This window comes from Staurois parvus, unplaced genomic scaffold (assembly GCF_062004578.1).
Source record: "Staurois parvus isolate SC_StPar_1 unplaced genomic scaffold, SC_StPar_1.0 ptg001631l, whole genome shotgun sequence".
NCBI classification, from domain to species: Eukaryota; Metazoa; Chordata; class Amphibia; order Anura; family Ranidae; genus Staurois; species Staurois parvus.
The window spans coordinates 451,469-469,148 of record NW_028319427.1 but is presented as its reverse complement, the minus strand read 5'-3'; the positions used below and the strand labels follow the sequence as shown (position 1 = coordinate 469,148).

At 47.8% G+C, this 17,680-nt stretch overlaps 2 protein-coding genes across 8 annotated transcripts in view; both read left to right on the top strand.

Moving 5' to 3' along the window:
- LOC149434992 (calmodulin-binding transcription activator 1-like) overlaps window positions 1-12,515 on the top strand; it is a 223,207-nt gene extending 210,692 nt beyond the window's left edge. Inside the window, exon 7 of the mRNA XM_089663123.1 lies at window positions 12,381-12,515. The gene's annotated coding sequence lies outside the window, so the exon portion shown is untranslated. The remainder of the gene's footprint in view (window positions 1-12,380) is intronic.
- CAMTA1 (calmodulin binding transcription activator 1) overlaps window positions 12,387-17,680 on the top strand; it is a 249,155-nt gene continuing 243,861 nt past the window's right edge. For all 7 annotated transcript variants that reach the window (XM_089663132.1, XM_089663131.1, XM_089663126.1 and 4 more), the window contains exon 1: window positions 12,387-12,515. The gene's annotated coding sequence lies outside the window, so the exon portion shown is untranslated. The remainder of the gene's footprint in view (window positions 12,516-17,680) is intronic.

Below are 17,680 nucleotides of genomic sequence, written 5' to 3'. Positions count from 1 at the left end.
CTCTCCTTCTCTATCTTCCACCTGAACTCTCCTTCTCCATCTTCTACTCAAACTCTCCTTCTCCATCTTCCACCCGAACTCTCCTTCTCCATCTTCTACCTGAACTCTCCTTCTCCATCTTCCACCCAAATTCTCCTTCTCCATCTTCCACCTGAACTCTCCTCCATCTTCTGCCTGAACTCTCCTTTTCCAACTTCCACCTGAACTCTCCTTCTCCATCTTCCACCTGAACTCTCCTTCTCCATCTTCCACCCGAACTCCCCTTCTCCATCTTCCATCCGAACCTTCCTTCTCCATCTTCCACCCAAACTCTCCTGCTGCTGAGCAGACTCTGTCACTCTAAAGGGCTGTCTTGACCCCATACCAAGCTCCCTGTTGAGGATTGCTCAGGATCCCTCAATGGTGCAGACCAGCCACTCCTCACCCCCTCCCACTGCTTCTAGACTTTTTTCCAAAACTCTAGAGCAGGGGGAAGTCCCAGAGAGAGTTGGTCTGCAGAGCCTCACAGTTCTGACCTGACTTTGACCTCCCTCTTACTATTACCACAGGCTGCTACTCAGCCTCTGACTAATAATTTCGAATCTAGCTCCCCCTAGCGATCTAGAAGGGTGCTACATGTGGATCTCCAGCCAAAACATTTTTCTAGATTTGGATTGAGCAGGAAAGTGTTAGCACATTTTGGAAATATTATGGTGGCCATACACGTTTCAATCAATGATTGAATTATTTTCTTCCAATGGAAATATTCAATCTATGGTCAACAATGTATTTAATTGGTGACACAAACAGGGAAGTGGATTCTGATCAATAGTTAAGATACGATCAGAACTTATAATAAATTATCATTCATGTCTCTGTTTTCATCATGTCATCTCAGAATCTGATGCTCGGCTGGGACAAGGGGTGGGCAGGAGGGCTATGTGCCCAGAGGGCAGTGGTAGGAGCACCACTCAACACAAGCTCCAGATCAGTGACTGGCAAGCAACGGGCGCTGCTCTGACAGGTACTGCTGTCACACGTTGCTCCAACATGCTCACTCTCCACCTTGCCCACCCACAACTGACACTCAAAACACCATGCATGTGCAAACTACCTTCTAGCCACTAGAAAGCAAGCAATTGGCCATGCATGTTCATTGCACATCTCATTTCAACCATGGGCAACAGGAGAAAGATGGTAGGGAATGGGCACAGGGCTGTACACCCATTCTATGCCATACGTTAGCAGTGGGGGAGGGGTGCCGTTACACATCCTTGCCCCTGGTGCTGAATGAACCTCCCTTGGTATTTGCCTAAGCAGGGGGGCATCATGGGGCATTTACCTGACATCCTGACATATTAGATTATGTACAAAGCCTAATAGTCAACCCCATGAAAAACACTTGTGTGTAACACTACCCCTGTAGGAGTTGCTGAAGATTAGCGTCCCCCTATAGTCCTGCACTGCCAGGCAACACGCATCTTCCACAGATTTGCACTCAGAGCCAGAAAACAGTCCTTGAGCTTGGTTTTATGTCTTATTAAGGGTGATAAACTAGGATTGGCTAAGGGGTGTATTGGATGCCCAATGGAAATGCAACTGAGGATAAACTCCTTAGCAACTACAGTGGGGCAAAAAAGTATTTAGTCACCACCAATTGTGCAAGTTCTCCCACTTACAAAGATGAGAGAGGCCTGTAATTGGCATCATAGGGAGACCTCAACTATGAGAGACAAAATGAGAAAACAAATCCAGACAATCACATTGGCTGATCTGGAAAGAATTTATTTGCAAATTATGGTGGAAAATAAGTATTTGGTCACCTACAAACAAGCAAGATTTCTGGCTCTCACAGACCTGTACCTTCTTCTTTAAGAGGCTCCTCTGTCCTGCACTCATTACCTGTATCAATGGCACCTGTTTGAACTTGTTATCAGTATAAAAGACACCTGTCCACAACCTCAAACGGTCACACTCCAAACTCCACTATGGTGAAGACCAAAGAGCTGTTGAAGGACACCAGAAACAAAATTGTAGACCTGCACCAGGCTGGGAAGACTGAATCTGCAATAGGAAAGCAGCTTGGTGTGAACAAATCAACCGTGGGAGCAATAATTAGAAAATGGAAGACATACAAGACCACTGATAATCTCCCTCGATCTGGGGCTCCACGCATGCTTTGGGGCTGTTTCTCCGCAAAGGGACCAGGACGACAGATCCATGTACAGGACAGAATGAATGGGGCCATGTATTGTGAGATTTTGAGTGCAAACCTCCTTCCATCAGCAAGGGCATTGAAGATGAAACGTGGCTGGGTCTTCCAACATGACAATGATCCCAAACATACCGCCCGGGCAACGAAGGAGTGGCTTCGCAAGAAGCATTTCAAGGTCCTGGAGCGGCCTAGCCAGCCTCCAGATCTCAACCCCATAGAAAACCTTTGGAGGGAGTTGAAAGTCCGTGTTGCCCAGCGACAGCCCCAAAACATCACTGCTCTAGAGGAGATCTGCATGGAGGATGGGCCAACATACCAGCAACAGTGTGTGCCAACCTTGTGAAGACTTCCAGGAAACGTCTGACCTCTGTCATTGCCAACAAAGGATATATAACAAAGTATTGAGATGAACTTTTCATATTGACCAAATACTTATTTTCCACCATAATTTGCAAATAAATTCTTTCCAAATCAGCCAATGTGATTGTCTGGATTTGTTTTCTCAATTTGTCTCTCATAGCTGATGCCAATTACAGGCCTCTCTCATCTTTGTAAGTGGGAGAACTTGCACAATTGGTGGCTGACTAAATACTTTTTTGCCCCACTGTATGTACAAGTCTTTACATAGCAGGAAATCTTCTTGGAGAGCTCTCCAGCATTTCCTGGTGTACCATCCCAGACCATAGATAATCCTCTTCTTATCCAGCTGCTTGAGGGGGGAACCCCTGGGAAAGGGAATCCAGTGCCTACCACTTAAAATGAAACAATCCCAGGTAAGGATCTAATATGGTTTCCCACCAGAGTGCTCTTTTTCCCTTAGCTGACCCAGGGGGTGTATGAATACTTGGTCAGTCTCAGTCCTGTGAGCAGATTTAGGTAGGTGGCTGCCTTCAGGCCTTCCACTGGGCTGGCTCTTTTCTTGGCTCTACAGGTGGTCCTCACTCTGGGCAGCTGGTGAGGCTGAGCGATTCTCCTTTCCAGTGCCCTGCCTGTAGGTAGGTCTCTTTCCACTGAGCCCCCTCCCAGGCTCCTGCATCTCAGTTTCCTCACATCTTTCTTCTGAACTCTCCTGCTACTGAGCAGGCTCAATGACTTTTAAGGGCTTTCCCAACCCCATGCCAGGCCTCCTGCTTAGGGATTGGTCAGGATCCCCTAAAAGTGAAGACCAGCCCCTCCTCACCCCTGCACACTGCTTCTAGAATCTTCAAGATTCTAGAGCAGGGGGAGGTATCAAGGAACTAATCTGCAGAGCCTCTCAGTCCTGACCTGAGCTTGACCCAGCTGACTATTGCCCAGGCTGCTACTCAGCCTTTCTAGCTAAAAAAATAATCAGCTACCTCCCCTAGCTAACTAAGAGGGTGCTACATGTGCATAGTAAGTATCGTATTTTTTGCTCCATAAGATGCCCTTTTTTGTCCAAAAATGGGGGGAAATGTCTGTGCGTCATGGAGCCACCGGTCCGGTATTCCCCCCATCGCCGCCGCTGTTGTGTTAGAATACCAGGCCAGTCGCTCAGCTCTTCTGTGCAGCAGAACTTGCTCCTTGGTCCTACCTGCTCCCCAGTTCAGTGGTGTCCTTATCACCGCTGGTTTCACCGGCCATCTTCTCTCCCTGACATCTATAGTGTGGGCACCCGTCTGTGACAGCTTGCGGCTTCACAGCCAGGTGCCCACTGCGCATGCGCGAGAAGCGTTGCGCTTCGTGAATGGCCACATAGTTTTCTGGGACCTGTCCCAGGACCCAGCAGACTACGTGGAGGGAGGGAGGACAACTTCCGCTTCCGAACCAGTGGAAGTGGGAGCGGGTACTTGTCAAATTCGGGTACCCGCTCTCCAAAGGTCCGCAGTCTCTGGTCATCTCCTGTACTATGGCTGCAGTCTCTGGTCATCTCCTGTAATATGTCCGCAGTCTCTGGTCATCTCCTGTAGTACGTCCGCAGTCTCTGGTCATCTCCTGTACTGTATCCGCAGTCTCTGGTCATCTCCAGTACTATGTGCGCAGTCTCTGGTCATCTCCTGTACTGTGTCCGCAGTCTCTGGTCATCTCCTGTACTATGTCCGCAGTCTCTGGTCATCTCTTGTACTGTGTCCATGGTCTCTGGTCATCTCCTGTAGTATGTCTGCAGTCTCTGGTCATCTCCTGTACTATGTCCGCAGTCTCTGGTCATCTCCTGTAGTATGTCTGCAGTCTCTGGTCATCTCCTGTACTATTTCCACATTCTTTGGTCATCTCCTGTAGTACATCCGCAGTCTCTGGTCATCTCCTGTACTATGTCCGCAGTCTCTGGTCATCTCCTGTACTATGTCTGCAGTCTCTGGTCATCTCCTGTACTATGTCTGCAGTCTCTGGTCATCTCCTGTACTATGTCCATAGACTCTGGTCATCTCCTGTAGTACATCCGCAGTCTCTGGTCATCTCCTGTAGTACATCTGCAGTCTCTGGGCATCTCCTGTACTATGTCTGCAGTCTCTGGGCATCTCCTGTACTATGTCTGCAGTCTCTGGTCATCTCCTGTACTATGTCCGCAGTCTCTGGTCATCTCCTGTAGTATGTCTGCAGTCTCTGGTCATCTCCTGTACTATTTCCACATTCTTTGGTCATCTCCTGTAGTACATCCGCAGTCTCTGGTCATCTCCTGTACTATGTCCGCAGTCTCTGGTCATCTCCTGTACTATGTCTGCAGTCTCTGGTCATCTCCTGTACTATGTCTGCAGTCTCTGGTCATCTCCTGTACTATGTCCATAGACTCTGGTCATCTCCTGTAGTACATCCGCAGTCTCTGGTCATCTCCTGTAGTACATCTGCAGTCTCTGGTCATCTCCTGTACTATGTCCGCAGTCTCTGGTCATCTCCTGTAGTATGTCCGCAGTCTCTGGTCATCTCCTGTACTGTGTCCGCAGTCTCTGGTCATCTCCTGTACTATGCCTGCAGTCTCTGGTCATCTCCTGTTCTATGTCTGCAGTCCATTGGTTCAGAATATTTTTTTTTCTTGTTTTTCTCCTCTAAAACCTAGGTGCGCCTTATGGAGTGAAAGATACGGTAAATCTTTCTTCTCAGCATAGCAAAACTGAGGAAAAACATGGCCCTATGAACCAATAGTAGTTTCCAACCTGTGCTTCACGCATCAGTCATGTGACGGCGAAGATGCGCCAACTCTGCATTTACATTGTTTCCAGTATTATCTATCACCTGACAATGCAGTACAGCAAAGTCTATCCCACAATGCCTTGTTCCCGGCTCACCTATTGTTAGGTTTTGCTGTTTCAGTAAATATCACCTGTAAATACATTTCCAGGCCGGACACAAAGGAAAAGACATCTGTTTAGTAAACTGCTTGCTTTTATTTTACTGGTGATGAGCTAATGTGAGATAACGCAACCTGACATATTGCCAATCCTAATTGCTAATGTGTCTAAAGTCCCCGCTTACTTGGAGCTTTTACGTAGAGGAAGGGACATTTTCCGTCAGCAAGTCAGTCATACGGCTAATAGAGGCTCATTAGCAGGCTATCAATATCATTAGGGAAAAACAAAGGCTTGTTTTGTGTTCACCTAAAAATTTCAATGCATTTGATCTCATTTTATAATGATGGGATATGCGCTGCGTCATGTGACTGAGAAGGCAAAGAAACCGCTAAAAATGACACTTTACACATTTTTCTATTTCCACCCAATCCATACAAGCTGTATTTTTTGCCATCTTTTTATTTTTATCTATGTAATAAATAGAAAAAAAAATACATTTAGAAACAATAGCAAATGTAGCTTTTGGCCATACAGTGATGGGAAATTCTCTATAAATGATCCTACAATCTGTCGCTCTCGATGGAGCGAGTTGGATCAATACCTGTGGTGTGATCATTGGTAATGTACCGCTGATATGAAATCCCCATCGCATCTCCATCAGTTTCAGAAGAACTCATAGAACGCCTGTACTGGCGCTAAGATCAGAGGATAAAACACAAAGCGATTTCTCCTGCGCTCCGGGACCCAGGCCGGTGGTGAGTAGATGGAATTAAAACCTCCAGAGAAGCAACCACCGGAGTATCCAAAGTCGTGCAGCTCCAAACCAAGGCTGGGGAAGCCCGAACAAACTGTGAAGTGAAACAACAAGAAGCGCACCAACCTTGCGCATTACCTCAGTAACCAAAATTTATTAAATGAAGGAATGGTACTCACAAACAGCGAATAAAAACAGGCATGTAAGTCCACCCAGGGACTTCAAAGGCAAGAGGCCAGCGCGAATCCCATCATGGGTAAAGGTACTCAGTCCAGCTGACGCGTTTCGAAGGTCAAGCCTTCTTCCTCAGAGCTGACTGGACTGAGAGTGCATGCTCCCATTTATGCCCACAGACTGAAATGGGACCCTCCCCAGCCCAACCCATTTGGGAGGGTCCCATTTCAGTCTGTTTTTATTCGCTGTTTGTGAGTACCATTCCTTCATTTAATAAATTTTGGTTACTGAGGTAATGCACAAGGTTGGTGCGCTTCTTGTTGCTAAGATCAGAGGCATAGTGCATTAACAGCAAGGTGTTGTAATCTCTCCTGCATGGGCGAGATGGGTGTTGCAGAGTTCTGGTATGTGTCAAGGATCACATTTGCAGGACCAAAAAATGAAAGGAGCCTTAGCAGCCAGGATACACAGATCCTACCTGGTGGTGATGTGGTTTCCTGAACAAAAGCAGCAACAAGGGACTTGCCAGGAGCATGACTAGTGCACCCGAGATAGGTTCATCCAGACCCCACTACACCACCATTACCCTTCCATACCAATCCCCTTTACTTACTATACTTAAAGAAAACATAACACCAATTTTGGAGTAAAATGGCCAGCACGGCCTTTTATTAACAAATCAAGTTTAAACACATCAACCATTCCTTATAACAGAACATAAAGAGTTGTCGTTGGTCTTTGAAGGCACCCCCAAAACGATCCGAAATGCACCTGCGGACAACCATATTACACTAGGCCTCCAGCCGCAACCAACCAGCTCGGAGACAACCATACCGCCCGCAGTGCAGCACCACCACCTTCCAGTTAAACCTTGGTTAACTGGAATGTTCCTGGGCACACCATACCAACGATGGGTCCCACACCATTTTTGTACCTCCAAGATAAGAACCGCCTCCAAAGACCAACCACCGCCCAGGAACCGAAATACCCCCCCCCCGGGAGGAACACAACACTCACCAAACAGGGAGGGCGGGAAGGAAGCTCTCTCTCCTACGTCCAGCTCCAACTGACGCCCCTCACCAGGACACCCCACCCTAAGGTGCAGAAGACCCCACCTACACTCTCCCTCTACCAACCAGATCCCCCAGCTATCCTTTACCAACCCTAATACTATCATTAACCCTCACACGTCTTCCTTCCCACTCTGGGCCTAGTCATGCCTGCCCTGCGCTAATTCTTTTTTAGGTGGCAGGTACAGCAGTCAGCAGGGAGATCAGTAACACTGACCTTGTGGTTTCACCAGGTTCAGCATTACTGAGTTTAAATGAGGACTAAGTCTCCAGTATGGGCTTTCCAGCCTCAATGCCACCCCACTCCATGTCTCCATGAGTGCCGGAACAGACAGCCTCCTCTGTTGTCTTAATTTGTTGCCTTACCATGGTGGAAACCAATGTCTCACTTGGTAGTGGAAGTCTGAAAAAGGTGAATATTCTAGCGTCCTTTATAGCTGAGGATGGCATGTTCAGTATGAGAATTCCAGCATCATTGCCACCCCACTCTGTAACTCCATGAGTGCTGGATGAGACAACCACAACTATTGTCTTAATGGGTGGCACTACTCTAGCAGAAAGGACCCAGTGGCCCAATAGGTAGTAGAAGCCTGAAAAGGTAAGTATTCTACTGTCCTTTATATTATTCAATTGTCTGAGAAAGGTGTGCACAGTATGGGCATTCAGGTCTCAATGCCACCACGCTCCATGCCTCCATGGAATGAGACATGCCACTTCTATTGTCTTAATAGGTGACCATACTATGGTAGAAACCAATGGCCCACTAGGTAGTGGAAGTCTGAAAAAGTAAGTATTCTAGTATCCTTTATGTTATTCATTTGGCTGAGTATGGAGTATCCAGTATGGACACTCAGGCCTCAATGCCACCCTATCCCATGCCTCCCTGAGTTCCAGATAAGACAGTCACCTCTATGTCTTAATGTGAGGCATGACCATGGCAGGTACCAATGGCCCACTAGACAGTAGAAGCCTGAAAAGCCTGAAAAGGTGAGTATTCCAGTGTCCTTTTCATTACCCATTTAGCCTTCATTTCTGGACACTTATTTATCACACCTACCTATAGAGCCTTAGGTATGTGGATATACCTCCAAATACTTTAGTCCAGGTGTTTCCTTGAAAAGAAGTTTTAGACAATTGTGCTCTTCCAGCCTTGTCACAACAGTTTACGGAGGAATCCTTCTGTTCCATCATTACTGCGCCCTTGTGTACAAAGTCAGCTCCATAAAGACATGGTCAAGGGCGGACTGACCATTTGGAAACTCGGGCACTGCCCGAGGGCCCGGGGTCAATAGGGGGCCCCATGAGATGCCCCTGGTACCTTTTTCATAGGCTTTTTTGAGTTTGGGCAAGGACACAGGGGGCCCATAATCCCTTATTGCCCTAGGGGCCCCATGAGCTGTCAGTTCGTCCCTGGACATGGTTTGATGAGTTTGGTGTGGGGAAAATGGACAGAGCCCTGACATCAACCCTACTGAACACCTTTGGAATGAGGTGGAACTCTGATTGTGAGCCTGATCTTTTGATCCAACATAAGTACCTTATCTCGCAAATGTTCTCTTGGCTAAATGGACACAAATTCCCACAGACACTCTCCAAAATCTTGTGGAAAGCTTTCCCAGAAGAGTAGAGGCTGTTAAAGTTACAAATGGGATAGGGGCAATTCAGTATTAATGGCCATGGATTTGAAACAGGCTGTCCAACAAGCTCATATACAGTAGATATGATGGCAGTAGGTATGATGGTCAGGTGTCCACAAGCTTTTGGCCATGTAATGTATTTGGGGTTAGAGAGTAGCAAGGAACATGGATAGGGGGAACCAAGGTGTTTTTATATGTATATGCTCTTGAAGAACCTGGCTAGATCATCCAACTTGACTTGGCCACAATCCAGATCTCCAAATCACATTGGCTACATTTATTTTTCATAGACCACTCAATCCTCATCACTAGCAATCCAAAATGGGTATTAATATTTCTACATAAACTAATTTGCTTTTTAGGAAAGTACTGGAACATTTAGCGGTGGTAATAGTGGTTGTAAATCTTGGGGCAGAAGGATGAAAATGCTATTTTTACATTAGCAGAATAAATTATGGATGGTAATTACGTGTTCGTTGTAGCTAAGGATGGAACAAACAGCACAAGTACCATCATGCATCACTACATTCAGCGGAGATATATGGTGCCCCAAATGCAGTTTGATTGCTGCACCAGCCATGAGGCCCGAAGATGAAAGAATTTGCCATCCACTCCTATGGATAATGCCTCGTAAAAAAATCTTTTATGAGAGATTTATTGAAACCCCAACTCCACCTTTTCCCACATTTTCAACTCTTGACATAATTTCTGTTGGTTACTGATGAGTGAATCTTGTCAATTTCATTGTACTGACAAGGTGGAGGTGGAGATTTGCCTTGCCTGGTGGATATTCACAATCTGCCGGCAGTGTGTTCGGTTAGCAAAGGGGTCTGTTGGCCCCCTTACTCGTTCACTCAGGGCATTGCAGACTATACAGCAGCTTCATGTGCCCTTACTGCAGGAAAAATGAATGGAGGGGGGCAGCTGCGCTCTGCAGTTCCATAAGTGAACAGATAGGGTCATCCTTAGACCCCTTTATTGGTTCATTTAGTGAACTGTTTCTCCCAGTTGAGGATGTTGTGTTATAGCTACACAAGGCAGTGCAGATGATCTACCTCCATTATACTACGCAGGGATGATGTATATACTGTACATTGTAAAGTAATGTATAACATCTTGTAATCACCCACCCATCCAAAGCTCCCAAGAATATATACCAGTGGTCTCCAAACTACAGCCCAGGGGCCGGAAACAGCCTTTTTCTTGCCTTTATCTTACCATTGGGGCACTAATATAAACAATGGGGCACTATTCCTCCCACTGATACCAATGATGGGGTACTATTCCTCCTACTAATACCAATGATGGGGCACTATTCCTCCACTGACACCAATGATGGGGCACTATTCCTCCCACTGATACCAATAATGGGGCACTATTCCTCCCAGTGGCACATATGATAGGGCACTATTCCTCTGACTAATACCAATGATGGGGAACTATTCCTCCACTGACACCAATGATGGGGTACTATTCCTCCCACTGATACCAATGATGGGGCACTATTCCTCCCACTGATACCAATGATGGGGCACTATTCCTCCCACTGACACCAATGATGGGGCACTATTCCTCCCACTGATACCAATGATGGGGCACTATTCCTCCCACTGATACCAATGATGGGGCACTATTCCTCCCACTGACACCAATGATGGGTCACTTTTCCTCCACTGATACCAATGATGGGACACTATTCCTCCCATTGATACCAATGTTGGGGCACTGTTCCTCCATTGATACCAATGATGGGGCACTATTCCTCCCACTGACACCAATGATGGGGCACTATTCCTCCCACTGATACCAATGATGGGGCACTATTCCTCCCACTGACACCAATGATGGGGCACTATTCCTCCTACTGATACCAATGATGGGGCACTATTCCTCTCTCTGATACCAATGATGGGACACTATTCCTCCAACCGACACCAATGATTGGGCACTATTCCTCCCACTGACACCAATGATGGGGCACTATTCCTCCCACTGATACCAATGATGGGGCACTATTCCTCCCACTGACACCAATGATGGGGCACTATTCCTCCTACTGATACCAATGATGGGGCACTATTCCTCCCACTGACACCAATGATGGGTCATTATTCCTCCTACTAATACCAATGAGGGGGCACTATTCCTCCCACTGGCACATATGATAGAGCACTATTCCTTCGACTAATACCAATGATGGGGCACTATTCCTCCCACTGACACCAATGATGGGGCACTATTCCTCCCACTGATACCAATGATGGGGCACTATTCCTCCTAGTGACACCAATGATGGGGCACTACTCCTCCCACTGATACCAATGATGGGGCACTATTCCTCCCACTGATACCAATGATGGGGCACTATTCCTCATACTGATACCAATGATGGGGCACTATTCCTCCTACTGATACCAATGATGGGGCACTATTCCTCCACTGACACCAATGATGGGGCACTGTTCCTCCCACTGATACCAATGATGGGGCACTATTCCTCCCACTGATACCAATGATGGGGCACTATGATGGGGCACTATTCCTCCCACTGACACCAATGATGGGGCACTATTCCTCCCATTGACACCAATGATGGGGCACTATTCCTCCCACTGATACAATGATGGGGCACTATTCCTCCCACTGATACCAATGATGGGGCACTATTCCTCCCACTGATACAATGATGGGGCGCTATTCCTCCCACTGACACCAATGATGGGGCACTATTCCTCCCACTGACACCAATGATGGGGCACTATTCCTCCCACTGATACCAATGATGGGGCAGAATTCCTCTACTCATAGCAATTATAGGGCACTATTCCTCCCACTGGCACAACTGATAGGGCACCGTTCCTTCGAATAATACCAATGATGGGGCACTATTCCTTCACTGATACCAATGAGAGGGCACTATTCCTCCACTGTCACCATCGAAGGGACCTAATTCTTGCACCTGACATGAAAGATGGGACACTATTCCTTCAAATGACACCAGCGATAGGGCAGAATCCCTTCTATTGACACCAATGATAGGGCACATTTCCTCCCACTGACACCAAAGACGAGGCATGGTTTACTCCAAATGACACCAGGACATTTTCTACACAGGACACAGTCTTCCCCTCACCCCTTAAGTCTGGAAAACAGTATGCTGGCCCTTTGTTTAGAAAGTTTGGAGACCCCTGCTATATACATTGCTCTGGCTTGGTAGGTTCAAATGTAAGCTTTTCAATCATACATGGAGTGGTTTGGCTGGAGTTGCTCGTTAAATGATAATCTGTATCCCTTCCTGTCTTGCAGCACATGACACTGGGCTGGTCACTCTTCAGGTTGCCTTCAACAACCAGATCATCTCCAATTCTGTGGTGTTTGAGTATAAGGCCAGAGCTCTTCCAACGCTGCCTTCCTCCCAGCATGACTGGCTCTCCTTGGACGGTAGGTAGCCGATCTTCTGATTGTATGTTTCTATGCAGTGATGCAGATCACCGATGTGGATCGCAGTTCACTCTGATGTTGCTGGGGCCACCTTCCCTGCAGAAACCCGCGTCATGCTCACCTGAAGTTCTGCCAAACAATTCACCCCTCATGAGGATATTCATGTCATTTTATACCTTCCAGCAAACCTGTGATCAGCACATTCAGGCCGAAGGAACGTTTGCTTTAGAAAATGCCGTCAGATGTGTAACGGACAATCTCCATGTTCTTAGTGTTTCCTCCACTTTCCTGGTATAGTAGACGTGTCTAAATACGACTTTGAAGTCTGATAGGTACCACACTGCCCACAGAGTTCTATAGTCCAACAGACCTGGTCAGACACGCCCCCGCTTATAACAGACCCTGGCAGACACGCCCCCTCTTATAACAGACCTGGTCAGACACGCCCCCACTTATAACAGACCTGGATAGACACGCCCCCACTTATAACAGACCTGGATAGACATGCCCCCTCTTGTAACAGACCTGGTCAGACACGCCCCCTCTTATAAAACACCTGGTCAGACACGCCCCCTCTTATAACAGACCTAGACAGACACGCCCCCTCTTATAACAGACCTGGTCAGACACGCCCCCTCTTATAACAGACCTAGACAGACACGCCCCCTCTTATAACAGACCTGGTCAGACACGCCCCCTCTTATAACAGACCTGGTCAGACACGCCCCCTCTTATAACAGACCTGGTCAGACACGCCCCCTCTTATAACAGACCTGGTCAGACACGCCCCCACTTATAACAGACCTGGATAGACACGCCCCCTCTTGTAACAGACCTGGTCAGACACGCCCCCACTTACAACAGACCTGGGCAGACACGCCCCCTCTTATAACAGACCTGGACAGACACGCCCCCTCTTATAACAGACCTGGATAGACACGCCCCTCTTATAAAACACCTGGTCAGACACGCCCCCTCTTATAACAGACCTGGTCAGACACACCCCCTCTTATAACAGACCTGGTCAGACACGCCCCCTCTTATAACAGACCTGGTCAGACACGCCCCCTCTTATAAAACACCTGGTCAGACACGCCCCCTCTTATAACAGACCTAGTCAGACACGCCCCCTCTTATAACAGACCTGGTCAGACACGCCCCCTCTTATAAAACACCTGGTCAGACACGCCCCCTCTTATAACAGAACTTGTCAGACACGCCCCCTCTTATAACAGACTTGGTCAGACACATCCCCACTTATGCCAGACCAGGACAGACACACCCCATCTTATAACAGACCTGGATAGACACGCCCCCTCTTATAATAGACCTGGGCAGACACGCCCCCTTTTATAACAGACCTGGTCAGACATGCCCCCTCTTATAACAGACCTGGTCAGACACATCCCCACTTATACCAGACCAGGACAGACACGCCCCCTCTTATAACAGACCTGCATAGACACACCCCCCTTATAACAGACCTGGTCACACATGCCCCCTCTTATAACAGACCAGGACAGACACGCCCCCTCTTATAACAGACCCTGTCAGACACGCCCCCACTTACAACACACCTGGGCAGACACGACCCCTCTTATAACAGACCTGGTCAGACACGCCCCCTTCTTATAACAGACCTGGACAGACACGCCCCCTCTTATAACAGAACTGGACAGACAACCCCCTCTTATAACAGACCTGGATAGACACGCCCCGTCTTATAACAGACCTGGATAGACACGCCCCCTCTCCTAACAGACCTTGACAGACACGCCCCCTCCTATAACAGACCAGGACAAACACTCCCCCTCTTATAACAGACCAGGACAGACACTTCCCCTCTTATAACAGACCAGGACAGACACTCCCCCTCTTACAACAGACCAGGACAGACACGCCCCCTCTCATAACAGACCTTGACAGACACGCCCCCTCTTATAACAGACCAGGACAGACACTCCCCCTCTTATAACAGACCAGGACAGACAACCCCCTCTTATAACAGACCTTGACAGACACGCCCCCTCTTATAACAGACCAGGACAGACACGCCCCTTTATAACAGGCCTTGACAGACACGCCCCCTCTTATAATAGACCTTGACAGACACACCCCTCTTATAACAGACCAGGACAGACACGCCCTTTTATAACAGACCTTGACAGACACGCCCCTTTATAACAGACCTTGACAGACACGCCCCCTCTTATAACAGACCAGGACAGACACACACCCTCTTATAACAGACCAGGACAGACACGCCCCTTCTTATAACAGACCAGGACAGACACGCCCCCTCTTATAACAGACCGGGACAGACACGCCCCATCTCCTCTTTTAGCCCTTCAAGTCTGTGTGAGGACCCTTGTGACGAGGTGGGTGGCCTTAACCCGATAGATAAACAGGTCATTTCTGGCATTTCCATGTGCAAATCAGTTAAAAACCATAAAAACATGGAATTAGAAAGAGTAGGAATATAATGGACCACCATTATATATCATTGGGCCCCATACTGGGCTTTCCCCCAGGGTCTCCTCATATACTTTAACCCCTAATTCTCCCATTTCTGGTGTCTCCTCATCAGGACTGTTTCAGCGGGTATGTGGAGGTACGCAGTTCCAGGACCTCCCGCACTGAATGTGTGTAATGGCAAGGGGTGCTGGGGGTGTGCTGGAGGGTCTATTGTTGCTGGCTACTGGGGGATCTATTGCCGCTGGGGGGAAGTATTTGCTGTGGGGAATCTATTGTTGCTAGTGGAGGAGCTATTGCTGCAAGGGGGATCTATTGTTTCTAGTGGGGGATCTATTGCTGCTGGTGGGATCTTATGTTACTGAGAGGGTATTTTGTTGTGGGGGTCTATTGTTGCTTGGGGGTCTAATGTTGCTGTCTGGAGATATATTGCTGCTGAGGGGGTCTATTGTTGCTAGTAGGGATCTACTGTTAAAGTAGAGATCTACTGTTACTGGCTGTTGGAGGAATTATTGATGCTGGGTGCTCGGAGATCTATTGTTTCTGGTGGGGGTCTAAGGTTCCTTCCTGAGGTGGTATTTTGTTGTTGGGGGTCTGTTGTTGCTGGCTGGGGATCTATTGCTGCTGAGGGGTCTTATGTTACTGAGGGAATATTTTGTTGTGGGGGGGTCTACTGTTGCTAGCAGGGATCTACTGTTAAAGTAGAGGTCTACTGTTACTGGCTGTTGGAGGAATTATTGATGCTGGGTGCTCGGAGATCTATTGTTTCTGGTGGGGGTCTAAGGTTCCTTCCTGAGGTGGTATTTTGTTGTGGGGGGTCTATTGTTGCTGGCTGGGGATCTATTGCTGCTGAGGGGTCTTATGTTACTGAGGGAATATTTTGTTGTGGAGGGGGGGTCTACTGTTGCTAGCAGGGATCTACTGTTAAACTAGAAGTCTACTGTTGCTGGCTGCTGGAGGGCTTATTGATGCTGGGCACTGGGAGATCTATTGTTCCTGGCAGGGGTCTATTGTTGCTGGGGGGGTGTTATTTTTTTATTTTTGCAGGAAGTCTATTGTTTCTGGGGGGGGGGTCTATTGTTGCTGACTGCAGGGGATCTGTTTATATCCTTTAATGTCCGCATCCATAAACATCCGTTTTTTGAACGGAAGAAAACCCTATTTTTCTTCCGTTAAAAAAAACGAAACAGACAAAAAACAGATGTAGTTACATAGTTAGTCTGGCTGAAAAAAACCCACAAAACTCCATCCAGTTCAACCATCAAAAAAATAAGAAAAGAAAAAAAAAACTGAACTGATCCATTTTTTTCTTTGAAAAAACGTGACAGAACTGATGAAAAAAAACAGAACGCCCGTGTGAAAGGGGCCTAAGAAAAGGTCTGTTAAAATCCCTGCAGAGGGGAATGGGGGTTTTTTTACTCAACAAAATTGGAGTTACTCTTTAAGCCTCAGCACCTCCCAACAAAACAGAATATCAGCCTTGGAGGGCCCCCAACAGTACAATCAGTCTGTAGATGCAGCAAAGCATGCTGGTTATACTCACTGTGGGACCTAAGGGGTTAATCCTCCACATTGTGAAAGGTTGTTCAATCCTGTCTTCTCTGATCCTCCCCTTCTTCCTGTGTCCCCCTCTTATCACCTGATAAGACATATTGTGTGGAGTCACTCTGCACATGCTCAGTTTGGTGTGTATTGCTAGAGAGGTTTTTTTTTTTTTCTTGGGAGAGTGCATGTGCTCAGCACAGGGCCAATCAGCACTGTCCAGACAGAGGTCAGGGGTTCTGCATCCTACTAGAGCAGAAAGAAAACTCCTCCTACGATATGTAACCAGTGCTCTGGTGGACACTGCTAGAAGTCACAAGTGTGCTATATACTGCTGATGAGAAAAGGGATTTAGAAGTTTATATTTACTAAAATAATTGCATTTCCATGTTCTGCATACTGCAGGAGACCAGATATAGTGAATGCGGGGTCCGGGGAGAGCGGATATAGTGAATGCAGGGTCCGGGGAGACCAGATATAGTGAATGCAGGGTCCGAGGAGAGCGGATATAGTGAATGCAGGGTCCGGGGAGAGCGGATATAGTGAATGCAGGGTCCGGGGAGAGCGGATATAGTGAATGCGGGGTCCGGGGAGAGCGGATATAGTGAATGCAGGGTCCGGGGAGAGCGGATATAGTGAATGCAGGGTCCGGGGAGAGCGGATATAGTGAATGCAGGGTCCGGGGAGAGCGGATATAGTGAATGCAGGGTCCGGGGAGAGCGGATATAGTGAATGCGGGGTCCAGGGAGAGAGGATATAGTGAATGCAGGGTCCGGGGAGAGCGGATATAGTGAATGTGGGGTCCGGGGAGAGCAGATATAGTGAATGCAGGGTCCGGGGAGAGCGGATATAGTGAATGCAGGGTCCGGGGAGACCAGATATAGTGAATGCGGGGTCCGGGGAGAGCAGATATAGTGAATGCAGGGTCCGGGGAGACCAGATATAGTGAATGCGGGGTCCATGGAGAGAGGATATAGTGAATGCAGGGTCTGGGGAGACCAAATATAGTGAATGCGGGGTCCGGGGGGACCGGATATAGTGAATGCGGGGTCCGGGGAGACCAGATATAGTGAATGCTGGGTCTGGGGAGAGCGGATATAGTGAATGCGGGGTCCGGGGAGACCAGATATAGTGAATGCAGGGTCCGGGGA